The sequence below is a fragment of the Pygoscelis adeliae genome, unplaced genomic scaffold (genome assembly GCF_000699105.1).
Source record: "Pygoscelis adeliae isolate BGI_AS28 unplaced genomic scaffold, ASM69910v1 Scaffold407, whole genome shotgun sequence".
NCBI lineage: Eukaryota > Metazoa > Chordata > Aves > Sphenisciformes > Spheniscidae > Pygoscelis > Pygoscelis adeliae.
In genome coordinates this window covers 139,542-151,449 of record NW_008825251.1, presented here as the reverse complement: position 1 = coordinate 151,449, position 11,908 = coordinate 139,542, and the positions used below count along the sequence as shown (strand labels likewise).

Genomic DNA, 11,908 nt, shown 5'->3' with positions numbered 1-11,908 from the left:
TTTTAATGGGAGGATGGATATAGAATGTGAAAAGTCCTCTCCTGTTTGAACAGGAAGCTCAGCTTGAGAGTGAAAGTGATGCTTGCTGATACCATTTCATTGTTAGCCAAATGTTTCTAATAAAAGGGCAGTATTTATAAACCCTGTGCTCTTGGGGAACACTAATGCAACCAGCTACAAAAGCAAAGAGGCTAATTAAAGTAAAATTAGGCACTGGCAGTTCATTGACTGACTGTAGGGGAAACCCCCTTCTTTAAGGGAGGGGAGGCGGAGTTGTTAAATATTACTAATTCATTTGCCTAGGATTCCCTCACTACATTCCAGCATTGCTGCAGAGCCAGTCTTCTGTGTTATAGGTCCAGTCTCATACGAATAAATGCAGTGTTTTTATAGCACTTAGAGCTCTTTTCATCTATGAATTTGAATGCTTTTAGGAAGTGAGGTAAGTGTGTATGCAGGGTGGTGGTGTATAGCTCATTTTTCTCCGAGTAACCAGTAAGCCAGTGGCAGAATGTTTTCATCCTCACGTTAAAGGCACATCAGCATTAACACCAGTGAAGTGTCATTAGGGTTTCAAGTTGAAAGGTTGAGACCAGACTTTCACTCTTTAGCTTTAGTAAAAATAACGAAGTGATGCCCTAATCTAATGAGAATGTTTGTCGTTCAGAAACTTCAGCACTGAGCTTGTGTGAAATAGAGCAGAATAAAACAGTGAGTAGATAATTAAATTCTTAAACTAATCTGAAATTTAAATTCAGGTGTTAGTGATAGAATGTATGAGATATGTAATTGTTCTAAATGGTTTGCTGTTAAACAGTTAAACTTGAGCCTTGCACAGTTTTATGTATTCTTAAATTGTAAATCAGAATTGGTTTTGAGGGTCAAGTCTGTTTTAAGGTTTTTAAAGACAACTGTAGTTGTTGTCACTTAAGGCAGTGATAACCCCTGTGTGTATATAAAAGCATTTCGAGTAAACTGGATGCATCTCTTAAAGAAAAAAGCCTTTCAAGTATATCTGAAAAATTATATACACAACACCATGATGTACTGCACAAATGTCCTGGATTTTTTTGAAGGCCTTTTTTGTCATCTGGACACTCATCCCTCCCTTTGGGTAACTGACATATTTTTGTTAAGACAATAATCCAAATGGCATCTCATTGCAATGCCAGCAATATGTCATGCTCTTTCTTTGAATGAGAAGGTAGTATTTGGCTACCCTAATTACTCTAGGAGCAGAAAGGAGAGTGTGCAGTGTTTTCCTTCTACTGGATGGCTTGTGCTATTTCTCATGTTGAAATTTGTCCTTAGTTGTGCCTGTAAAAATAACTTCAAGAAGAAACAAGAGTAAGTTTTCTGAAACCAAAAATGCTTTGGTTTAAACAAAACCAATAATAAATCAATGTAATATAAATCCTAATGTGAGTCTGCAGATAATGTTGTATCTCTATGAAATATCAGCTATTTTCAGTGCAGTGACTTGACTGAGTATGATGGTAGTATCATCATTTAATTCTGTTATTGTGAAAGGTGAGAGGAATCCCTGTAATTGAGTTCTGGGCCAGCCATGGTATGGTGTTGTAGTATGTAACCTTCCTCTCCGTCTTGTTTAGTCTCGAAAAGGTACTAAGAACCTGTTGTTTTGAATGTTTCTGAGCAGCCCACGCTCCAAGGTCACTTGGATGTATAACGTGAAAACAGATACTGTTTTAATCTTTTTGTGATCTTCAAATCCCTCTGCTACTGCATTAGGTACACATAAAAGCCCTGTTGATGAAGAATCTGTGATGAACAAATTGCTAAAGTGCCGAGCCTGTCTGTTTTGTCGTGGCTGCTGCCTGTCTCAGTTATTCAGCTGTTGTCTTACTATGCAGATAGTGCTCTGCTGCCCAGAGAACGTGCAATTTGTAACCTGGGTTTGCAGGTTCCACCTAATGGTGGTAACTCCAAGTCTCTCTACTTAGAGTAAATGTAATTCAATTCATGCTTTTACAGCTGTTAAATTTACTCTAGGTTTTTCATCAGAGAGGTTTTTGATCAGACAACTTCTCTCTGCCTTAGTTTGGTCACATTTATTAAAAAATGGTTGGAGCTATTCATTTGACTTTGAGAAAATCAAGATGCTCACCTGTGGGAGAATCTAAGGCTTACCAGTATTGGGTTATAGGGGTTTTCAGGTTCTTAACTTGCAGAGGCATGTTTTCTAAAGGGTGTGGAACACCTTTGTAGCAAATTCAAACTTAATGACAACAGTCTTTTTTAGGGTGTACATTGAATAGTATTGCAGTATATATGCTATGCATAGCAGACGTGGCAGAAGCACTTGAGGAAATACCTGCCTGCTTACAGTTGTGGAATCTCTTCCTCAATGCAGGGAGATTGTATGGTCGTTTTGGCCCACTTGGTGCTGAGACAAGTGGAATAGCTTGAATCCGTTGTTGTAATGGGTTTGTGCTTTTGGGAAGGTACACTGGCAGGAGAAGTTGGATCTGGAGGAGAACAGAAAAGGGACACGACGTTAGTGTGGTGTTTTGTGGTTTTAAATACTGCTGCTGTTAGTCTGGATGGGGGAGAGAAAAAACAACTTTTAAAAAAAATCCCTTACCAAATCCTTTCCTTTGTTCTACTTCCTTGATGTCAGGTTTTTGTGGTGGTGGGTTTTTTGTAGGTTTTTCTGTTTTGAAGCATCATTATTTTGCAACAGATTAGGATGGAGAACTGAAGATGTTCAGGCTACAGATGGTAATAATTAAGTGGCAGAAAAGTATTATGGGGTGTGAATCTTTTTCTTAAAAGGAAGCATATACTCAAAAGGAGAAAGAAGAACTGAAAGACAGCGTTGACATAAGAAAGGCTGAACTTGCAATGAATAAATTGAAGAAATCAATTTCTTATGAGCACTGCAGAAGCAATATTATGGGATTTTTTCCCAGATCATATTTCATGAGGAGCGAGATTCAACATTAAAGTCCATAAAGAAGAAAGCCTGAATTATATAATGTGAGAGAGCGTGTGATTCTGTAACGCGTGAGAATTTGAAATGTTGCTTCTGCTTTATGTTCTTACTGATTTTTTTAGGCAAGAGTTGTCACTGTGCAGTAATAACTCCAGGGCAACCGAGAATAGTCTAAAGAATTCATCTGGGGTATCTCAACATTTTCTTGGTGATCATTCAGCAGTGCAATACAAACAAGAAATACGGCAAACTTGTCATTAACTAAGTGGCTCTTGATACTATGTGGTCACCAAAATTCTTCAGTAATGTGAATTTGTTCGATAAAATAGCAAAGATTGGTAAAATGTATTGCTGGCATATTTATTTTTATAGTCTTACTTTGGGGTCATGCTGTTCATACAGTATGTACTAGTCTAAACAGATGGACCTTAATGAGTTTATGCCTTGAAGTCACCTGCGTAATATCATGGCTATGTTTGGGGGAATGGGTAAAATCATGCGGGCTCTAGAGTAAGTACAGGATGGTTTAGTTTTCCAGCCTTTGGGAAGGGTAGAGGTTGCTAAAGGGATCAGCAGAATGAACGCCAAGACGTCACCTCAAAAATCATGGCTGCGTGTAAGTAAGAAGTGGTATGTTGATGTACTTGCAGATGAAGCTGCAGTGTAGTTGAAGATCCAAAGAGGAGGAATGTGGTGTAGTCTTCAATCTCAGCTTAAGGAGTTCGGTCTGAGAAGTGGAGGAGCCATAGCCAGCTTGATTTATCTGGGGCATGGGACAGAATGTTTAGCTATTTGTGCCTGAGATGGGAATAGCTGGAGTTTTAAGGGAAAGAATGAAATCTTACTTGATTTGCAATGTAAAATGGCATGTTTGGGGTTGTTACAAAGGTCAGTGTGGTTGAGCTTTTAAGTCTGTTTCAATTAAGTTGTTCTTTACGTTTCAGTAATAAATATTTGAGAATCACGGGGTGGGGGTGGGGAAGCAGCTGAATAAAGGAATATGAAATGAATGAAAAAAATCTTATTTGGTGGGAGAAGTCAGTGAGCACTTTTAGGATTGCAGTTACTCTTCCAACTTAAGCGAAATGAATGATTGACTCCAAAGCCCCAGCCTGCTTTAAGTTTTTCAAGGAAATGGTTTTTGATATTCTGCTACTAAATGCTATGAAGAACTTTGAAACGCATTTTCTTTTGCATGAAAAGCGTGGAAAAGTAACTTCGGTTTTGCTTAAGTTCAGGTGTTAATTTGAAGCCCATTGTAATTTAATACAGTACAAACTAATATTTGAAATAGAATCAATGTTGACCTATCAGTTTGTTTACTTATTTCTCAGAAAAGTGGAAGATATATATATATAGTAAAGGCACGCACAGGCCTTTCTTCGAGCTTGTTGGTTGTGATTAAGGGTGATATTGGTGGTGCATAAGTTAAAGGTGAACGTTGAACAGTGTAAAGGTCAACTTGTAGAAGAAGGTATTGTTTCCCTAGAGTTGGGACTTGGCTCTTGTTCATTGGGGAAGGCTGCAGTGAAGAAGATGAAATGACTGAAGTTCTTGTAATTTCCAGCAGAAAACGCGAACAACCCCATTTGTGATTTTTGTGCTTTATTTCAGCTTTTTTAAAACGGTCATAAACTTGTTATTTTTATTGTCATATAGATATTATATAGATATATATATAGCTATGATCATATAGATATTTTATTACCAAATAGATGTGGTGCTTAGGGACATGGTTTAGTGGTAGACTTGGCAGTGTTAGGTTAACGGTTGGACTAGATGATCTTAAAGGTCCTTTCCAACCTAAATGATTCTATGATTCTATAAATGGGAGCTTTGCCTTCTCAGTCAGTTTCTACGAATGTCTCGGAGGTCGGATTGCCACAGCACACACTCAGCACTTGTAACCATGGGCTGCCTTCAGATACAAAACCCCCAAATTCTAGTGGTGATACTGGAGCTTCAGGGTTCATGTGGAGACAACTCAGTAAGTAGAACTAGGTTATAACTTCCATGCATATTCAGTAGTGCCTTAGGTGCACAGTAGTCAACAACCTCTTTGCATAAGCCTTGTAGTCAAATTCAGAGCTTGGAAAGGCTTGTCTGGGCTGACGGCTGTGCCGCTGCTTACCTCTTGTCGTGGCTTGGAGTAGTTCAGTGTCGGCACAGCCTCAACGCGTCACCGCTGCACCCTCTAGGAAACACTTGTCAGCTTTCTGCTGTTTGTCCGTCCTCCCTGACAGCTCTCATCCCTGAAATTAAGGCTGTCTGATAGACCATGGACACTCCTTACCAGGACTGAGTCAAGCTGCCAGAGCAGTTTGGTTTGAAAGGTGTTCTTAATAGCATTCAATATTCTATTTCTTTTTTAACAATTAGCAGATGCCTTTTGTTTCAGGTTTTATGTCAAATTTGTAATAACAGTTAATTAACCCCCTTCCTACAAAGTTTTGATTGATCAGTCAAAATGTATGGTGACGGATAACTTGGAACATAGTATAGAGAATACTGATTTATTATCTGCCTGTAGTAATGCTGGTCTTAACTGTCCCCACTCTAAATCCCCAGGAATAATGAAATGGTAGAAAAAATTGTAGCCATTTATATTCTCTGCAGAGCTTCTGGGTTGTGGGATGAGGCTCTGTGGCCCAAGGAAGAGCTGGCGTGCTGGAAAGAGGCTGTATTTACTAATAATTTTTGTGGACTGTGGTCTTTCTTGTGAGACACTCTTAATCTCAGCTTAAAATAAAGATGCTTTTTAGTGCATCTAGTGATAGAAACCTAGCTTTGTGGTTTCTTTCAGAGCCTTATGAGGTTCAGGGAAGTAGGATCACATCAGAATTTTTATTTTGATAATACATTTAGAAAGTGATGCTGACACTGCCTTGGCACCGGCATCAGCTTTGTAATATCAAAACACAAAACGTAGCAGGCTGCCCCCTGGAAATTGATCTAGTAATATGAGAAAGCATTGCTTCTGATGGTCTGCACGTTCAGGGATCACAGCAGGAGAAGAGAGAAACTGTTTTGAAGAAAGTAGAGTGATAACTGCAAGATACGGGATTAAACTAAGCAATGGACAAGGAGGGGACTACGTTAGGTTGTTGGGAAGTGCCAGATTTATTAACTGGGATGGTCTATTACATGTGCTGGGTGTATTCTGAGTTGTTGCGTAGCATAAGGTCAAGATGGTGAAAATTGCAGTTGGTACATACTGCTGGCAGGATTGCTGACATTTTTGTTGTGTTTGTAAGCAGAATGTAAGGCAGAAGCTATGGTCAGCCCAATACAAAATAAGCTCATTGGAAATCGGCTGTCCTTAAGCACATGTATTAAAGCCTCAAGCTTGAGTTAACCAAATTCTTAATGTGTAATATTTGGTGTACACTGAAATAGAGCGTGTTGGGTATTCTGTACAGAGTGATGTAGTTGGTGAGAATTTGTTGGTGTGATTAACTAGGAACAAACCGCAGGTTTTCTTGTGCTGACTCCTTGCCTATATTCCATCTTACATGGAGCAGTGAAACCAAGCTGACCCACAAGACTGGATTCTGCGATAACGCTAACATTTTCTCTCCAGAAGATATCACTCCTGGCACTACAAGAACACTGCTGGTGGTGTTTGATGCCATGAAGTTATTAGATTTTTCTTGTCCTCTGGGTGATTCTGTGGGTTCTGTGAGTTGCCATACTGGGGTGATCTGAGTCACAACCCTCCTCTCGCCCTGTGCTCCCCTTCTTCACCACATCCTCCCCAGCCTAAAGGGAAAGGGGAGCCTCTGGCTTTCATGCTTAGTGCGATATGGAAGCGTATAAAAACAAATGTTGTAATTCAGTAATTCTCACCTTATGCAGTCCAACACTTGATCCTTAGTCGACTAAATGGTGGCACTCCTATTGCAGAGGGATAAGTACAGAGGAGTTTGTTTATGCTTCAAACACCCATATGTGGCATTTTGGGGAAATGCGAGACCCTCCAAAGCTCTGAATTGGAACAGTTAAAATCTTTCAGGACTCTTGTTCTGGAGCTTTCTTCAAGTGTAGGTGGACAGTGCTTTCTTCTCTTATATTTGATTTGCTTTTAAGCTTTGGTTAAGCTGAATCACTAGAAGAATAATTATAAATTAATATTAGACTTGTCTATGGAGTTGATTTTTTTTATATTGGAGAATGTTCTGTGTGACAGGATGTTGATTTTTCTGTAGAATCATGTGAAAAGGGTTGGAAGTTCTAGAAATGCTTATATAAAACTTCAGAAAGTAGCAGGTAATTCCTTATTCTTCTGAACATGTAACATGGATCTACATGATTTTCCTAGAATGTAGCATTTCTTTGGTCTTGGTTTGATTCTTTACTGGTGTGCTTCAATTCAGTGTAGAACAGCTTTGTTGGAAATACAGGATTTATCTTTCTATGTGTATTACACAACTATTGGGAGTTCATGATCTTCTTTACAGGGAAGAGGTGGTATGCATGGTAAAAATAATTTTGACTTCTTAAACAGGACCTCAGTTTGGTTGTCTGAGCACTTCATAAAGCTTACTTAGTCCAGAGCCATTCTGTGTTTTACTTGAACACCTGGGAATGATGTCTGGTTGAGCAGTGAAAGACTTCTCTGCGAGTATGTGCTCAGGATCTTACAGACTTCTGTGGATAGTATTTTGCTCAAGAGTTTGTAGGGATAACATGGGTGATGTATTATTTTTCCTCAAAATGTGGTGTTATATCATGTGCAATTCTAACTAAAGGCAAAATATACAGGTGCCTGATGAATCTGAAGCTGAGTGTTGGAAACTCTTCCCTTGAGAAAGGAATGTGCAGAATTCGGCTCAAGATGAAACTTCACAGGCGATGCTTCTCAACAGTGAGATCCCCGAGTTGTGAGAGCATTGGATCAGATGTTTGCGGCTATTGTTGATATAAATTGTTGATTGTGGGGGTATAACATCAGTTGTGATTTTACAGGCCATTTCTAACAACAGGACTTACTCAGTGGCTTGCGTACGTTGCCTTTTCTTCTGAACCTGCTATGCTGGGATGCGCCCAGTGGCTCTGTTCTGTGTATTTTACATAGAGTTTGAATTTATTATCACATTTGGAGTTCATTTTTACTTGGCAAACTAAATTTCTGCTGCTAGAATAGTTTTGTGACTTCCAGACCATGCTGTACCTTAATCTGCCAGTGGCGAGTAAGTTGGAGAGATTGTTAAATTGTTGTCATTGCAAGCTGTTAAGGATCAATCTGTAATAAATCCTTTATAAATTGAATGTGTGTTAATACCTTTATGGAAAGCAGTTTGCTTTAGCTGCTGTTTTTGCTTTGGCAATATCCATTGCCTTCTGTAAACCAGAAGTTTCAAATAATAGACATCAATATTAGTTATCAAGGGTGGTTGCAAGGGGGGAAAGTAAGAAATCAATGAATTTCAGAATTTCTGGAACTGTTGGAAAATAGAAAAAAATTGAGTGTTGCAACAAATGTAAATAATATCCTGTCATAGTAAAGATTAATTTTTGCAAGTCTAAAAGTTAAATTTATTTTGTGTGTATGAATGGTTATGAATATAAGTATGCTCTACGAAAACTCAGTGAAACAACATGAAATTTGTTTTTGAAATGTTGACTAGAATCTGCAAGCTGAATGAGATTGGTGTTCTTTGAGTGCATGCAGGCTATTAATAAAAATAACAAAACCCCAAGTTCTTTCAGTTTAATTACACCAAACTGTATACTTGGTCTGGCATCAGAGCCTTTGTGCACTCTTTGAGCATAGTAAGTGCTAAACCTTTTTCTCTTGTCACGTGTCTGTTATACAGCATTGGTAAGTGACAAAGCATTACTGCTTGGTCTGTGGTGTTCGAAACCCTGCTGAAGGTGCAGTGCTTGCTCCTTGGGAGTAAGCTGGCATGTGCCAGCTGGGCAGCTTTCAAAATGATGAAATATCAAGAAGATGTTGCAGGGTTGTGTGGATGTTCAGAACACAGATGCTTAAGAGAGAAGAGAAAGCATTGCAGGCTTCTACTTAAAGAGAAACAGGATGGGAGGCTGTATTAGGCATGGGGTTGTTCTAAGTGCAAGTGCCGATTGATGGCATTTTCAAAGCTTTCAGGATGGTCACTCCTCTCAGAGGAAGAGAACAGAGCCTTTATGGAGAGAGGTGGAGGAGGTGGAGATGAAAGTCAACTGATACATTTCATGTAAACAATTCAGGTCTTTTATAGGAAAAGAGATGCAATTACTATAGTAAAATACAGGTTACTATGAAGAATGAAAGTAAATTCCAGAATTCTTGCTTTAGGGAGGAAAAGAGATTTGAGCCAATGCTTATCATTGTTAAATCCTGTTTAAAAATAGCTGGTAACTGAAGTTGGGGCTAATTTTCCTAATTGCTGAGGAACTCCACTATTTTTTTTCTTTTCCTAACCCAGTATTTTTGTGTGTGTTTGGGAATGAATATATATTAAGCTTTTGATCTTTTTAAGCTTTTCAGATGCAGGTTTCAAGAGAGTTGCACTTCTCCCACTAACTGCGCGAGCAGGATAACTGGGTGAAGGTGCTTACCTAGACGCTAAGCAGATCTTCAGGCTTGACTGAAATGGATGTTGTGTCTTTAACAGACCACCTACTCCTTGCTCTTGCTGCTGAGATACCGAGGCTAGTCCATGATCAGGATTTTCTGCTGCTATAATTCAAGGAATGGGTTGAAACTGGAGAACACCATACAGTATATTTGGAAAGCTGTGAAGTGAAAAAAACTTTTTGTGGGCTCTTCAAGGATGTCTGTAGGCAGCAATATATAAACAATTGCTGGCTGAGGTTCAAACTGATGTTTTCAGATTAAACATGAGGTGTTTTTTTATCTGAATCTGTTAAGGAGCTATCCCTCTTCTTTCCATAAGGGCTCTGTCTATAGTTGTTAAGCCCGCTTTCTTGTTATCCCCCGAGTTGGCAAGGAGGGAGTACAGCCTGTTAGAAGAACAGTTCCTGCTCAGCTGCTCCGAACAACCGGCCTGGCTGCACTCTGTTGTGTACTTGTTGTCATGTGCATCAGCTGATGCCCTGCGATCTCTGGATGGAGCAGGAGGATGTAGTGGGAAAGGATTCCTTGTGGTTTGTAACTTCCCTGGGCTGTGTTTCAAGGGAAATCCTATGCCATTACTAAATCCGAAACAGTAGGATGAGACAGCCTTCTGGGTATTAGTGTATTGAAACATAAATCCTTGAAACAGTGAGTGTTTTCATAATTTCATTGCTACTGATACGGAGAAGAGATTCAGATAGCAGATGGGAGGTGGTCGGGTTTGAGGACTTGTGTCACTTCACCTCCTGGCTTCATTGTGTGGTTTAGCAGTTTCCATCTCAAACTTCTAACTTTCCCTTAGTGGTGTAATGTGGAATAAATAAGTACAGACTTGTTCTGCCTACAGCTTGAGACCTGTAGTAATGGTTTCCTCCTAGAAAGGGACCGCTGCTGTTTGGGGATGCTAAAGCTTATGGGGAGCTGTTTCTCTGAGGTTAACTTTACTCCTGATCCTTTGTGCTCTAGCGGGGAGGAAAGGTGGCTCCTGGTTCTGTCTCCTGTTAGTTCAGAAATCTCTGTTGCAGTAGAGGAAAATAGAGGAGCAATGTTGGCACGGGAGCCAAGGCTGGCTGTCCTGATCTTCCTTGTTGTCAAACAACTGGTGTCATACAAATGTGTACAGTTGTCTGTAGGACTGCACACTGCACAGACATGAGACTGTGAGATGTCAGCTGGTCTGGTGGAATGGTATGTGTAGGTAAAGAAAAAAAACATGATACCTGTGACTTGCGATTTTAAGGAGGAAAAGACAATGGTTTCTTTTGTGAATCTTACTTGGGGTTGAAGGCAACTGAAGTGGAAGATGGATGGCTCTAACTAGTAGTTTGAACAGTTGACCAGACTACCTTGAACTAGCCTCTTTGAAAATGCTGGCGTTAAAGCAGATGATGATGATGACCTTAGAAAGCTGAACTATGATCCTCTTTGCCTAAAGCTTTGCTAATTCTTACTGAGCGCTGGTTTTGTCCTGCCGCCATCACTAGAGCATCCGAGTGCTGTGCAATAGCATATTAAGTGATGATGTTAACATCTGTCCAGGGTAGATTGCAGACTGCAAGGTCTAAGGGATTAAATGTTGTCTAATAAAAGCTCATGTCTTCACTGAGATAAATATTTACACCCTGCAAGTATGAGAAAGCCATGTGGATAATCAGACACTAGAAGGAGCAAACAATTATTTCCTTATTTTCCAAACTCTGAAGGAGTTTCTCTATGAAATACATTTAAAGTACTTGTTAGAGTTCTCAAGCTGTCCAATCTCTTGAATGTTTTGATGCTTGAAGGCTTATCTTCTAAATTCAGTTTTGAGAATTATAGCTGTTCCTTGAACAGAAGTGTCTGCAGTTTAATACGTAATAAAATTTAGTTGCACCTTGTTACAAGATTGTTACAGTTTTTTTTCTGAAGGCAGCACCGCAAAGAAATGGGGCTCTGTAGCTCCCATGGCCGAGCATGTAAGGATCGAAGGGAGGTCTTGCAGGCTGAGGGGGCTTTTACAACTCTTCCACCGTGTTGAGCACACTTCAGCCTCTTCAGTTTAGGGTGGCTGCTGCAGCACTGCCTGCAGATGCCGTCTAGACAAGGTTTCCTTTCCCTGTGAAGTGAAAGGCTGTGAGAGCATCTGCACAGGCAGACCTAGAGCTTCAGGAATTGTTTAATCAACAACTACCCCGATGAAGTGACAAGGTGCGAGAGTTTCTAAAAATCCATCCCCCCCGGGGAGAGCAGGGCGGTAGGGAGAAGTGCGCACCGAGGTGGAGGGAAGGGCCCTGTGCTCCGGCGCCTGCCTCCCTGCAGCCTGGCCGTAGGGAGCCGGAGCCGCCGGGAGCAGCGGGCCCAGCCCGATAAAACTACATGAATAAAGGAGGCGG

At 40.2% G+C, this 11,908-nt stretch overlaps 1 protein-coding gene across 1 annotated transcript in view; it reads left to right on the top strand.

Annotated features, from left to right (window-relative positions):
* The window catches only part of CPNE1 (copine I), a 41,392-nt gene that overhangs the window by 13,373 nt on the left and 16,111 nt on the right, over positions 1 to 11,908 (top strand). The window lies entirely within an intron of this gene.